Source organism: Cupressus sempervirens, chromosome 6 (assembly GCF_028749045.1).
Source record: "Cupressus sempervirens isolate cs-2001-9-10 chromosome 6, ASM2874904v1, whole genome shotgun sequence".
Taxonomy (NCBI): Eukaryota; Viridiplantae; Streptophyta; class Pinopsida; order Cupressales; family Cupressaceae; genus Cupressus; species Cupressus sempervirens.
The window spans coordinates 703,818,819-703,831,979 of NC_143123.1; positions in this window are offsets into that span (position 1 = coordinate 703,818,819).

Below are 13,161 nucleotides of genomic sequence, written 5' to 3' on the forward strand. Positions count from 1 at the left end.
ATCCACTGCATTACTCGACATCTTCATGCATTTAGTAGAAGTAGAAGCTTGGTCCATACTAATCACTCAATATAGCTTCAAACTTGGTGAATATTGGAGACTCGGTTGATATAGTGTCACTCGGTAGAAATTGAATACCATGTTTACCATGCTTGCACTCAGTAAACACTACTCTTCCCATCACTTCGTTAACACTAGCTTCACCTCATAGGAACTAATGAATCAATAGAAATTGCAAAGCTTGGTAACCATTGAACTACTTGGTAAGAACTAAACTACTCGATCTGAACTGCTAGACTTCACACTGCCTGAATTCACTTAGTAACCACTAGAATGCTCAGTATGAATTGTGAAACTTGGTAATCACTAAATTGCTCTGTATGAATAGGAGACTAAACAAAGAGCTCGATAATTATACAAAATCTAAATAATTTTTGTCACTAATAAAAAAGATGACTTAATGCCAATAGTCACCTACTACTTGGAAGGCCATGGTAATTTGATAGACATGCCATGAATGATGGAGAAAATAATTCTTATTTTTTCAAGAAAGACAATATGACTTTCAAGATATAGTCATTGCTAGACGATGGAGAAATGAACTCATCAAGTCTCAATGTTCTTATGGTCAATGAAAAGGAGTTCAAAGAATCCTTGGAGGAAGGTGAGGGAGTAGGTTCTACACTTGTGTTGAATCCAAAAGAAGAAAGTGTAGACAAGGTAGACAAGAAGGTAGAATTGCCTAAGGAAGTGCAGGAGTTGTTGAAAAGGCATGAAGGCATAGTAAATGATGGAAAACCATCAACCCTATCCCCTAAGATTTTTTAGTCATAAAATTTATTTTATTCCAAGAGCTACCCTTCCTAACAAGGTAGCCTATAAGATGACCCCTCAACAAAATGAGGAAGGACTCATTAGGAAAAGCATTAGCTGTTGTGATGTTCCCATTGTCTGAGCACCTAAAAAGGAAGGAACTTGGAGGCTATGCATTGACTCAAGAGATATGAATAGGATAACCATTAGGTATAGGCCCCCTTTCCCTAGGATAGAAGACTTAATGGACTACAAATACTTTCCTAAGATTGATCTAAAAAGTGGATACCACCAAAGTAGGATCAATGAGGGAAATGAATGGAAGATGGCTGATGAGCCTCTAAAAGGCCATTATTTTGAGAACCTTTTATCTTGTTTTTAGACAATTATCTTGTAGAAACATTTTATGACTCTATGGTTTAAGCAAAAGAACTTATGTTTTTATGAATATATTAACTATATGTTAAGACATGAAGATTGAAGTATAAATAGTTCATATATGTTGTGTTTGCTTGAATCTATAGACTTCTATGGTTTAATGAAGTAATATTAAATGTTGATAATTTTTTCCTCACCCATGCTATGTTTGGGTAGATTCCTTCCTATAGCCATAGGATTTGCAACGTGTGATAGTTTGAACATTATACCCTTTTCTAAAATTTATGATGAAATGAATATATATGTATGTGGAATTTGTTGCATTCAAAGTTCTGTAGTTACTTACCACACATATTTAAAGTTAGCATTTCAATGCTAAGTCAAAGCTGACCAGATTGATGAATCACTGCAACAAGAAAATTATTGTGTGATTTCTATTTTTGTAGTGCAAGAATATAGCTTCCTTAACTTGCTATATTCTTGGAGGAGTTAAATCATAGTTACTGATATCTCTATCATAAAATTTAAGATCTATAATTGATCCCCATTGATGGAGTGATTGTAGAAGTAGGGAGTTATTGTAGCTTTCTTTTAAATAATGCCCATTGTAGCTTTGAACAAAGTGTTTGGTGGGAGGAAGATAAAATAGATTATTTGTTCATATCAGCAATGTGTAATCTTGTTTTTAATCAAATGTAACCCCTTACTATGAATGAATAGAATACAAAGTCCAAGTTTCCATCTTCTATCTTGATCATCTTTTTTGTTCACACATCTAAGGGGGCCCACCTGGTGAGTGAATTTCTTTGTTAGAATAGATTTTATTTCTTTGTTTTTTTCTTTGCAAAGAAGACTTCTACCATTCCTATAGCCATTGATAACAAAATCATTGAACTATTACTACATCATAGGTGCATAGATAGATTTACTATTTGTAGTGGTACTCTAAGCTTTAAGAAAAGATGTTATTTTAGTTCCTAGCTTAGTTTCCTTCAAGGATTCCTTTTCTATTTTAGTTTTAATGACTTAAAGAGGAATTAGAGCATATACTTTGTACTCACCCTCTCAAGCTTATGCCCCTAGGTTGAAAAAATAAAATGAAGTCAGTGTGTTATTCTTAGGAAAACACATGATTCTATCTAATCATGGAGTCAATGTGAAAGGATGTCTAATCCTTTGTTACTAAGGTATTTAGTTGATTGGCCAACAACCTTCAAAACCACAAAAGCTCTATATGAATGATTTATAATACCATTTGGGCTATCCAATGCCCCATCTACATTCATGAGAGTTATGAATGAAGTCTTAAAAGACTACATAAGAAATTTTTTAGTAGTGTATCTAGATGATATACACATCTTTAACAAGACTGAAGAGGAACATCTCAGACATTTGCAGATTGTTTTCAAGAAGCTACATGAGGATAAGTTACTGATAAACTTGGAGAAGTGTGATTTTATGAAACAAGAGCTAGTTTACCTTGGGTTTTTTTTATCCCAAGGAAATCTTAAGATGGATCCAAGAAAAGTGGAAGCCATTCTCAAGAAGCTTTCATGATTTAGCCCAACATCATAGGAAGTTCATTAAATAGTTTAGTGTTATTTATGATCCTATGCTTGATACTATAAAAGGAAGAAAGAAGACTAAGTTTGTTTGGAATGAGAAAGCTATTAGTTTGTGGTGACTAATTAGGATAGTATTATACATACTTCTTAATTATTTGGGCCGTATTTTATTAGGATTTTGGGCCAACATGTAACTATTAATTATAACCCAAAAGCAGTAAAAATTCTTGTATAAAAGGAGCTTAGGGTTAGGGTTTTTCATACGGTGTGATGTGAAAATTGGTTCTTGTAGCGATATTGAGTTGTAAGGGATTATAGATTATAATCAAGTTGTAATCACTAGATTGTAATAATATTGGACTTGATGTTTGGTGGACATAGCCCTGGGATTCGATGAACCACAATAAATCTTGGTGTCTTATGTTTTTTTTTTTTTGTATGATCTATTATTATTCTAATATTGTTTATATTTTCATGTAACTATTATTTATGTCTGAGGTTAATCCTAACAAGTGGTATCATAGCAAGGTTTTTTTTTCTTCAGTTATTCTTTGCAGGAAAGTCTCACGATTAAGTAGAAGTCTCACAGTTGTTTGGGAGTGATGGCAGATAAGGGTAAACTAAAGGTGGAGAAGTTTAATGGGCACAACTTTTAGTTATGGAAGATGCAAATGGAGGACTTTCTTTATTAGAAGGATTTATCGAAGCAGTTAGAACAAAAATCAAAGAAACATGGAACTATGACAAATGAGGAATGGGATATTTTAGATAGAAAGGCACTTGGAAGAATTTGATTATGCTTAGCACCATTAGTAACATTTAACATTACAAAAGCAAAGATGATGGAAGAATTGATGGAAACCCTAGCGAAATTGTATAAAATGCCTTTTGCTTCAAATAAGGTATTTCTCATGAAATATTTATTTAATATGAAAATGGTAGTAGGTGGATCCGTTGTCGATCATTTAAATGAGTTTAATATTATTACCAGTCAGTTATCTTCTATGGGTATTAATTTTGATGAAGAAATTAGGGATTGTTATCTTCTATGGGAATTAATTTTGATGAAGAAATTAGGGCTTTCTTGATTTAGTGTTCTTTGCCTAAAAGTTGGAATGGCTTCATAATAGATGTGAGTAAATTTTTTTTTGATCTAATACCCTAAAATATGATGATGTGATCAATTTTATTTTGAGTGAGGAAATTGATAGAAAAACCTCAAGTGGATCTACATTGGGAAGTGCTTTGAATGCACAAAGTAGAGGCAAAATGATTGAGAGAGGATATAATTCTAGAAATTGTTGGAAATCAAGAGGAAAGTCAAAGAGGAGGAGATCTCAATCTAGAGGACTAAGAGATTGCTGGTACTATGGTAAAATAGGGCATAAGAAAAAAGATTGTTGGACTTGAAAGAATAATGAAGGAGATAAACTAGAAGGGAACAAGGAGGAAAATGTGATAAGTAACAAATCTAAAGAGGATTCTTTGCTTCTATCCTTAGAAAGTGTTGATGATTCATGGGTTTTAGATTCTAGTGCTTCATTTCATGCTACACCTCATAGATGCTATTTTATTGATTATGTCCAAGGGGATTTTAGGCTTGTTTATTTGGCAGATAATGAATCTTGTCAGATTGTTGGAAAGGGAAAAGTTGAGATTAAGTTGTAGAAAAGGAATCATTGGCTACTATAAGACATTTTCTAAGGCTGAATGGGAATTTAATTTCAATAGGGAAACTCAGTGATGAGGCTTGTGTAGTTACTTTTAATGAAAAAAATTGGATGGTTTCAAAAATTTCCCTTGTAGTAGCAAGAGGTGTGAAAGTAGGCATCTTATATCTTTGTACAAGTCATAGTATTCCTTCTACTTTGATTGTTTTAAAGAAAAATGAATGTTTAGGAACAGTTGTTGTAGTTGAGAAGGGAGAAAAAATATGCTACTATCAATTCTAATATAGTGTTGTGGCACAATAGACTTGGGCACATGAGTGAGAAAGGTATGAAATTACTTCATTTAAAGAAAGTTTTACCAGGTCAAAAATGTGTTAATATAGATTTCTGTGAAAGTTGTGTGTATGGAAAACAAAAGAGAGCAAGTTTTGTGAAGACTGGGAATGAAAATAAAAGTGAGAGATTAGAGCTTGTGCATACAGATGTATGGGGACCAGCTTAGGTGTCTACCCTTGGTTGCTCTCATTATTACTTTACACTTATTGATGATGCAACTAGAAAAGTATGGGTTTATTTCAAACTTTTAAGAAATGGAATTGCTTGGTTGAGAATGAGACTGGAAGGAAATTAAATTTTCTTAGATTTGATAATGGTGGTGAGTATTGCGGTCATGAATTTGAAGATTATTGCTTCACTAATGGTATCCATAGATAGAAAACCATTTCAAGGACTCCACAAGAAAATGGATTGACTGAATGCATGAACATGACTATAATGGAGCATACAAGGAGCATGGGATTGCATTTTGGGTTTCCCTTAAACATTTTGGTGAAGGTTATCAGTACTACTATATATTTGATTAATAGAGGCACCCCTACTCCTTTGGGATGTGGTATTCTAGAGGAAGCATGGACTAGTAAGAAGGTGAGTTTGGTGAGTTTTTCTTTCCTCAAAACCTTCAATTGTGAATAATTTGCTTATATAGATTCTAAAAATAGAACTAAGCTAGAAGCTAAGTCAAAGAAATGTGTATCTGTTGAATATGACATTAATGAATTTGGTTATAGGCTTTGGGATTTTGAAAGTTGTAAAATTGTAAGAAGTAGGGATGTCATAGTTAATGAGAAAGTGTTTTACAAAGATCTATTGTAGTAGTATGAGAAGAAAGAAGATGATTATGTAGCATTGGATGATACTCCAAAAGCTGATGTTTCAACAATTCCTCATGATGTGCAACAATCACAACAACAAATACCACACACACTAGTGAATATTAGATGGTCAACATGGCTAAGTAAACCTCTAGAAAAAATTTATCCTTTCTTGTATTCTATTTTGCTTATTGATGTTGTTGAACTTGAATGTTATGATGAAGTTGTGGAGGTGGATTCTAAGATTCAATGGGAGTTTGCAATGACAGAAGAAATGGAATCTTTGCTAAAAAATAAGACATGGGATTTATGCAAGTTTCTTCTAGGTAACAAGTTTTATAGAATAAATGGGTTTATAGGTTAAAAGAAGAGGATGGAGTTAAGAAAAAATTTAAATTTGGGCTACTGGTAAAATGATTTGTATAGAAAAAGAGCATTGATTTTGATGAGATGTTTTCTCCTATTGTTAAAATGACTTCTATTTGCACTGTTTTAAGTATTGTGGCTACTGAAGATTTTCATTTGGAGCAACTTGATGTTGAAATAAACTTCCTTCATGGTGAGTTGGATGAAGAGATCTATATGGTACAACCATAGGGATTTGAGGTCAAAGGTAAGGAGAACTTAGTGTAAGGATTGAAGAAAAGTTTATATGGCTTGAAGCAAGCACATCAAAAATGGTATCTAAAATTTGATAGGTTTATGCATGAGCATGGATATATTAGGTCACGCTCAAATCATTGTGTTTATTTTAAGAGGTTGGATTGTAATAGCTACATTATTTTGTGTTTATATGCTGATGATATGCTTGTAGATGGGTCTAACATGGATCACATTAAGGGGCTGAAATGCAAGTTAGCACATGCATTTTCTATGAAGGATATGTGGGCAGCAAAACAAATCCTTGGTATGAAGATTTGCATAGATAGAAAGAAAAAAAAATTGACTTTATCTAAGCTAATTATATTGAGAAGGTGTTGCAACATTTCTCTATAGAGAATGTTAAAGCTATCAGCACACCTTTACCTGGTCATTTGAAGTTGATTAAGGAGATGTGTCCAAATACACAAGAAGAGGAGGATAAGATGTCCAAGGTACCTTATGCTTCAGTTGTAGGAAGCTTGATGTATGCTATGGTATGTACAAGGCTAGATATTGCACATGTAGTGGGAGTCGCTAGCAGGTATATGATACATCCAAGAATTGAGCATTGCAATGTAGTCAAATGGATTCTTAGATATTTGAGAGGAATATCTAGTAAGTGTTTACACTTTGGGGGCTCTACTACTACTTTACAGAGTTATGTTGACTCATATTTGGTAGGAAATGTTGATACCAAGCAGAGTACTATAGGTTATGTATTTACTGTTGGTGGGGTAGCAGTAAGTTGGGTTTCTAGGTTACAGAAGGTTAATGCTTTATCCACTACAGAGATAAAGTATGTTGCTACTACAGAGGTAGCCAAGGAAATGTTATGGGTTTAGTTCTTCTTGGAAGAATTGGGATACACTCAAAGGGATAATTAGTTATTTATAGATAGTCAAATTGTCATTCATCTTGCGAATAATTCTACTCTGCATTTGATCAATTTTGGATGGTTGACATTTAAAGCTAGACAAGATACATATAGATGACAATCTAGTCAATATATTTACGAAGGTAGTGGCAAGGGAGAAACTGAACTCCTCTTCAGCTTTGATTGGTCTTCTAGAATAAATAGGAGTAAAAGAATAGTAGAGTCCAGGGTGGTTTGATCTAGTGGGAGTCCCATGTGGTAGTGGTATTGCTACAGGATCAGTCTCCAAGTGGGAGATTGGTGTCTAGTGTGGAGTCTGATTAGTCCTCAAGTGGGAGATTGTTAGTTTGTGGTGACTGATTAGGAGAGTATTGTACATACTTCATAATTCTTTGGGGCTCAAGGCATCACCCTGAAAAAAGAATTTTGGGCTGACATGTAATTATTAATTATAACCCAAAAATAGTAAAAATTCTTTTATAAAAGGAGTTTAGGGTTAAGGGTTTTCATAATGTATGATGCAAAAATTGGTTCTTATGGTGGTATTGATTTGTAAAGGATTATAGATTTTAATTAGATTGTAATCATTGGATCATAATAATATTGGACTTGTTGTTTGGTGGATGTAGCCCAGGAATTGGGTGAACCACGTTATATCTTGGTGTCTTGTGTTCTTTTCTATGTGATCTATTATTATTCTAATATTGTTTATATTTTCATATAACAATTATTTCTATTTGAGGTTAATCCTAATACAAGCTAACCATGGATTTGAGTTGTTAAAAAGGAAGATTTCCACTTAACCAATCTTGGTTTTAACAAGCTTTGATAAGTTCTTCACAATTGAGTGTAATGCTAGCAATGTGGCTATTGGTATTTTTTTAAGTCAAGAGGGGAGACCAGTGGCTTTTCAAAAAGAAAAGTTAAGTGATGCTAAGAAGAAATACTCTTCTTATGACATAGAGATGTATGCTCTAGTCCAAGCAGTAAGGAAATGAAGGGATTACTTGCTTCCAAAGGAATTTGTGGTCTTTTTAGACAATCAAGCACTAAGTTTCTTAAACTCACAAGACAAGATCAGTCATTAACATATGAAATGGGTGGAGTATCTATAGACCTAAACTTTCAACATTAAACACAAGAAGGGACTGTAGAATAAGGTAGTAGACACCTTAAGTAGAAGAGCCCTGACTATACAAGAGATACACCTATAGAGCATGGGTATTGAAAGCTCTAATTACCTATATGTAGAGAATGAAGACTTTGCAGAAATCTATTAGGTATGCCAAGAGTACAAGAATAATTTTCATAAAAAATTCTCTAACTATACTATCCAAAGTGATCTATTGTTTAAAGGAAGTCAACTATGTGCTCCTAGAGGGTCAATTAGGTAAAATTTGATTCAAGAGAAGCATAATGGTGTACTTACTGGGCATTTTGGAGTCAATAAGACTTGAGTTAGTGTAGAGGTTTTCCTTTTGGCCTATAATCAATTTGGACATTAGGAAGTATGTAGAGAGTTGTGTACAATGCCAAAAGGAAAATGGTACATCTTCCAATGGATGCCTTTACCAACCTCTTCCCATTCCAAGTAGACCATGGGAATGTTTGAGCATGGATTTTGTTGTGGGTTTGCAAGGGACAAAGTAAGGATTTGATAGCATATATGTCATAGGTGATAGATTCATTAGCCCATTTTTTTCCTTGCAAGATAGTTCATGATGCTTTCCAATTAGAAAATATGTTCTTCAAAGAAGTGGTGAGTATACATAGATTACCTCTAAGTATAGTCTTAGACTGAGACACTAAATTCATGAGTCACTTCTGGAAAACATTGTGGCACAAGTTGGGAACTAATCTATCTTTTGGGTCTTCATATCACCACACATAGATGGCCAAATAAAGGTGGTAAATAGAAGCCTTGGAAATCTTTTGAGGTGTCTTACAAAGGAGTATGAATAGACATGAGATCAACTCCTAGGATGGGAAAAATATGCTATAATGATATTGTGAACATGACTACTTGCAAGAGTTCCTTTAAGATAGTTTATGGCCTACATCATATAGGCATATTTAAGCTTAGAGAACTAAAGGATGGAGCCAAGGGTAGTGGTTATGCCGAAGACTTTGCACATTTCATCAAAGAGGTGCATGAAACAATGAGAAGAACTATACAAGAAAAGATAACAAAGATCAAGTAGAAGGTGGATGAAAGAAAGAAAGATGCTGACTTATAGGTAGGAGATCTAGTCATGATTCATCTGAACAAGCCTAGACTACAAAAGGGAGTACCACACAAGTTGTAGATGAGAAGATTAGGGATATGCATCATTTTGGCCAAATATGGCAGCAATGAATTCAAGGTTGAGCTCCTTGATGATATGGGTATCCCCAATATTCAATATTACAAATTTAATCCTTTACAACTTTCCCACTCTAGGTGCATACCAGAATCTTATAGAGGTCATAAAGGAAGTGGTAGACTTTAATTTAACTCCTGCACCACCTAAAGAGGAAGAGAAGATACTTGATTCCAAGGGCTACAAGAAGACTTGGAAGAGAATTTACTATGAGAATCTAGTGAAATGTCATGGGCAAGAAGATGTAGAGGCCACTTGGATCAAGGAAACTAAATTGAAGAAGTTGGGAGTAGATGCGAACTTACTCAATCAGAGGATGGTGTAGGAGCACTAAGGCTTATCCCTCAGACTTCAAAAATTTTGGCTTTTATTAACCTTAGTCAAGTCAATAGTGTTTTTTTTGACCCTAGAAAGTATTTATTGTGTGTTCCTAGGTGGATTAGACTAGGATCAATCCAACCTAGGTGTTTATTGTTTTAATAGTTGTTAGTACTAGATTAGGCCTAAAGTAGGAAAAGTAGGTCTTAAAGCCTTTAAGGCTTGGGAAAGGGTAGAAATATGCCTATTATAGTTCTTATGATATTGCTACATCATTCTAGGTCATTTAGAGACCCTTAGCATTATTATTGAAAAGAGATATAAAAGTTGTCACAATGTTGCTTGACAACATTTTGCAATTTTTGAAAATTGCATGAGAACAAAATATAAGATTGGATTCTCTTCGAGGCATCATTATGGGTGGTTTCCATAATAGCTTAAAATCAAGGGTGGGGCATATTTAATCTTCTAGGATCCAATTTCCTTAGGTAGAGTGTGATGTAGTGGAGTTTTGGATGTGGAATAGAACTGAGAATCCCATTTTTTGGAGTGACAACAATCTTGCATTGAGAGTAAATGTGTTTTTATAGATTTATCTATGTGAGTTAGTGTTGGATTCATATAGAGTAGATACTTTTAAGAACTTTCTATTCAGTAACTAAGTTTATTTGAGGTCATTAGAGTTGCTGTAGAAATTGTTTTGTAAATAGCCTAATTGATGGTGTGCAAAGAGATTTTATTTTATTTTATGGCTTCCCCATAGTTATCCACCATGCAAATCATCACAAATTAGAAGAATATGTCACAGAAGCCATTGGAGGTTATTTTTGTGAGGGGAGGAGCTCTTGAAGACATGTTATCTATGTTTAACATCATGCCTATTGATCTCAGATTGGTTTTGACTAATGAGTGTCTACACACTTAAGTCATTTACTTAGTTCATGTCAAACAAGTAGTACATGTCGACAACAACATGTATATAATAGTGCATGTTGGGTTTAGAGTGAGTGTCGAGTCACTCATGTGTCGAGTCACTCAAGTGTCGAGCAGATAATGTATGCTGAGTCATTTAGGAGCCGAGTAAGAAAAGCATGCTAAGTGATATAGATGTTGAGTCACAGTATAGAGACTGGTATATGCTGAGCATTTGAGACTTCAGATGCCAAGAAAGATAGCTTTGTCATAGTTGTTTTTAATGGCACAAACAACTATGTAATCCATTTTTTAATCGACTTAAAGATTGAATTATGATATTTTGGAGATAAGGACAAATCTTAAGATGGAATCCCTATGAATTACATGCAACCAATTAGGTAAAGGGAAGGATTAAGTGGAAAAATGGATGAATCATAGCTATTGATTCATACCTAACCCTAAGTCACCTAAGCCTTCTTAAGGAGGAAAAACCCTAAACTATCTAAGAAGTGTGGAAGGAGTGAAGAGAAGTTTTTTTGCACAAATAGAGCATTCATGGTGACTAAGGAATTGTGAATTGAGATTACATTATAAAATTGGTTAAAGGAGAATAGAGGAAAGGAAAAGTATATAGCAGTGAGACATCTAATCAAGAAGGATCAAGAGTACATTAGTATAGAGGTGATTTTTCATCAAGCAACAAAGTGCTAACTATAGGATCAATGCTGAGTCATTCTAATAGGTGAATCAGTTAATTTTCTTAATAGACTAGTCCTAACAGGTTGTATTTAAATCCTCTAATAAGGTGCTTACTTAATTGTGAGTTGAAGTCCTTCAACAAGGAACACTTCTAACAAGGTGTTAAAATCCTTTAATAGTGTAAGACCTAATAGTCTTTGTAAGCCTTTAAAAGTGCTAACCTTTCACAGGTTAGATCACGTCTCATGATCAAAATATTGTAACCTTCATTGGATACACTTTATTACTACAATAGTGAATATTTATGGGTGTCATCCACACCTCAATTTTACCTTCTCATTGGTGGGTTTCTGGGTAATCATATCTAGTGTCATATATGTGTGTATGTTTACTTGTTCTCATGATTTGGAAGTACATTCTTTACATGGTATCTCATTTTACTTAGTGAATGTATGAGATGTATATGTGGTGATTGTTTTTATGGGTCAAAGTTCAAACTACTAATTTAACACCCCCCCACCACCCCCCCCCCCCCCCCCTTAGAATTTTACCTTTCCTATTGTAATTCCAACAATTGGTATTAGAGCCTTGTTCTCTAAAAGAGAAGCTTTGTAGCTTTGAGGAAATTTTTTGAAATGGAAGTCTACAAGTTTGGAAAGATCATTGAGAATTAGGAAATTGAAATACAACTCATTCTACATCAACTAAATGAAGTGAGAGAAGATTTAAATGAATCTTTGAAGAGAAGGTAGAAAATTATTATTGAGGATAATGACACACAATACAAAGAGATGGACAATACTAAGCTATTTGTTAATGGAGGCTCCAATGAATTTTATGTAGTAGTTGTAGATCCAATGGAAAAGAATAGAGCCCAAGCTGAAGAAATCAAAAATCTCAAGTTAGAGCAAGAATCACAAGCCATACTAATACATGAGGTGTCTAAACAAAAGAAGAAAGCCATGGAAGAAAAAGCCATGATTAAAGAGGACAAAAGAATTTTTACCAGTAGAATGGAAGAGAAATCATTAGAGCTAATCAAGATTTGCAACATGCAATTGGATACTTTAAGTCAAATGATGAATACCAACTATGAATTGAATGTCAAGGACATTGAGATAACAACATTGAAACTTCATAATGAGCAATTGAAGAGTGACCTAAAAAGGGAAAAGGAATTTTTTGAAATTTTCAATAAACCTAATGAAGCCATCAAATACTTTGAGCAATTATTGAGATCCCCAAGATCTAATAATGATACATCTGGACTGGGATACACAAACATTGAAGAAGGAGAGTAATCCAAAAGTGCTAAAGAAAGGAACAATAGAGGTAAGAACTCTATACCTACTTGTCATAATTATGGTAAGAAAGGACATACTACTAATGTGTGTAGGAATAGGAATATAAATCAGAATGTCAAGTATAAGTGCATGGTTCACTGTCATAAGTACAACAAACAAGGTCATCAGGCACATGAATGTAGAAATATGACCATACACACACAAATATTTAAGGAAACTATTATAGCTATCATAAGTATGGACATAGAGCTTTTGAGTGTAGATCCAAACCCATGTGATCATCAAACAGGCAAACAAAGTTAAAGAACAATGGAAACTCTTATAACTAGGATTACAATAGAAGGTATAGTTGTCATTATTGTCAAGAGTATGGACATGTTTCTGAGGATTGTATTAGGACGCACTTTAGAAGTGACTACAAAACATGGTTGAGTCAAACCACATGTTTCAGCTATTTGAAGATTGGTCACAT